Source organism: Octodon degus, unplaced genomic scaffold (genome assembly GCF_000260255.1).
Source record: "Octodon degus isolate 3935 unplaced genomic scaffold, OctDeg1.0 scaffold00051, whole genome shotgun sequence".
Taxonomy (NCBI): Eukaryota; Metazoa; Chordata; class Mammalia; order Rodentia; family Octodontidae; genus Octodon; species Octodon degus.
The window spans coordinates 2,765,106-2,768,115 of record NW_004524627.1 but is presented as its reverse complement, the minus strand read 5'-3'; positions in this window follow the sequence as shown (position 1 = coordinate 2,768,115).

Genomic DNA, 3,010 nt, shown 5'->3' with positions numbered 1-3,010 from the left:
ATATATTTATATTTTTTCACTACAAAATGGTCCTTCATTTATATCCTCCTTTTTTGTTTAGTTTTGTCAGAAATGGGTATTCCTTTGCCATTCAAATATTTTAGTGTGTGAGTTCAGCAAAATAATCCAATATAGTCCAGTAGTACATAATAGTAGTGGGTTATCCACAGGACTGGCAATGTCAGAAGTTGTTGATTTGAGCCATTTACAACTCAACATATCAATATGGCTTTACATAAGTAAATGTTTGTTCAACCAGTACATTTTTGAAATATTATCAATGTCAAAAAGTTTATGTCTACTCAAAACACTGTTTATATATTTCAATAGCCCCAAAATGGACAACAAAACATAGAATTAAAATAGCATCACAATAAGAATTATTATAATCATACAAATAATGATAATTATCATATATGATTGTCCACTAGGGGAAAATACAGTTATATACTCATTTGATTTTCATAATAACCCTAGAAGATAGCATCCTCTTTGATCCTTGCTACAAATGAGGAGAAAGTGAGGAGCAGGGAGCTTAAATAACTTGCCCAAAGCAATGCAACAAGACATTAGTGGATCCAGTATTTGAAACTGTAAAAGTGTTCTAGAATCTGAGATACTTAACATGGTTTTAAATACTTGACTTCATGAACAAATAAATTAATGACAGCAATGCACATACCAAGAACCTTTCCAATGATTCCAAGAGTTAAGTTATATATTTAAATTATTGAACTGTTAAGGACAAAAAGAATTCTGTTTGAAGATAAATAAGCACAATTACTTTGAAGAAAATGATATGCAAAATAATAACCATTGCTGAACTCCTATCTTGTTGTTGTTTGCAATTCTTTATAGTTTCTAATGTTTTTAATCTCTTTGAAATAATATTTATTTATTTATTTAATGTGTTTTGTTGTTACAGGGTCTCACTATGCAGTTCAAGCTCATGGTGATCCTCCTGTTTTCAGCCTCCCCAGATCTGGTGTTACACGCATGTACTACTACATCCAGACTCTGGCAAGCTCATCCCACCCTTGATGAGGGGCTGGTATGGCATGTGGTGCTGGGGATAAAACTATGGTCCCTGCACTTGCCTAAGCTGACCTAAGCAGGTGCTTTAGTCCTCTGAGCTATCTTGCCGGCCCTAAAATAAAATTTAAAAAAATTAAAAAGAACGTAGAAAATAAACTACCCATTTTATTCACATCAAAATGAACTTCTCATTTGCTTACTGAACAAAAAAGCATGCTAGCACATATTTTCTAATAATCATTTGCTTCAGATGAAAAGCTGTTATTTTCTGCCCAATATTTCTATATATCTTATATGAACATTGATCAAGAGAATTCAGTGTTATTCTTACTTTTTCAATTGTATCATCTTAATTTGCTGTATTATTTAATATATAACAAAGGCTATACTAGATGCTAAGTTCAAATGAACATGCTCTAAAAATATGGATTTAACCCCGGGTTTGATTCTCAGCCCTAAAAAGAAAAGAACTTTCTGGAGTCTAAGAGAGTTAGTTGTCTTCCTGAAGTCACAGGTAGCAAGTTCCAGAATTGGGATAAAAAGCAAATGGTAAAAAAGCAAAACAAGAATACAATGAGCTGCCAGGAACTAACAGTCATACTGTACTTTACATGTGCTTCAGAAATAATTGTGTCTATAATAATGAGTAAATTATCATAAAGAGATAAATCTACTTGGTTTCTGGGAAACACTGGAAACTCTATAATGCATTTCTTAAATAAACCTCAGTGCTTCTTTATTGCAGGATGTTTTTACTAGCTGATTTATACTCTATCATTAGAGGGCATGCATTACATTCTGTCTATATTATATGAATATAGCAAGTGATTTAAATGCAAGGAACCTATTTCAAGATGTAAATATCATTATACCAGTACCAATTTTCCAGCTATTTTCTTTAATCTTCCTCAGCTACTAGATACCATAAAATGTAAGAAAAGAAGGGCTTTTTTTCAATAGATTTTAAAGACTGTAATATTTCACATGCCAGACTCTACCATGGCAAGCTAAGATGAAATGAACAAATAAACAAACAAAATTCTCTTCTATATGATGCACAAACAACCAGAGAAGTCTGCTCTCTTGGGTTGAGACAGGGATGTGAAGTGCTGTGTAAATTTGTTGTAAGCTTATGACAGATGGGGATGAACTCATTTACATTTTCAAAATGCACTTTTGCTTTGCAAAGAAATTTCTTAAGATAATTTGTATTCATATCAAATAATATAAAGCTCAAGATTAAGCATTGTAATTGTCATTTATATTACAGAGAAAAATACAATCTTGAGTGATTTATGTTAGCTCCATTTCTTCATTTTCTAAATCATCTTCTTTGAAGTATTACTCAAAAGATGCTGCTGCTTTTTCGTCCTGTGTAGGGTATCCTGCACTTGGCTAATGATAAAATATCACTGTTTTTTTTTCATCCTCATCAATGCCCATTGTTCTTGGCTGGGTGCCTCTTAGATGACAACCTTGCTGTCCGGAGAGCTGCAGGACTCCCTCAGATCTGTCATGCACCTGAGCCTAATTAATGAAAGAAATTCTAACTATTCTTTGCATCATAGATTTGGAAAATGAGAGTTTTCCTCGAAGTCTCTAATAATTTAGTGGTTATCTTATAGTAGGTGAATTTTAAAGATTTCAAAACTCATGTTATATCCATAATTTGTGCTGATGAAAAGAAATACAATGACTTCCCTTGTAAGAATCTGTTTATTCATAATGTCCGTGACTTACTAGAGACAGTGCGCCCTTCAGAAAGTTACAACTGGGATAAGATAAATTATTCTACTTTGATCTCTAACCACTGAATCAGTAAATAAAAACAAACACACAAACAAAAGAAACAAGTCCTAGAGAATAGTGATTGGGTAGGGAAGAGCAACTAGTATTCAAATCATCTGGTTTCTCTGCATGAGCTTCTCTTGTGGTTACATCAAATCTCTTTGCCAACATAATAAAATGAAAGAAG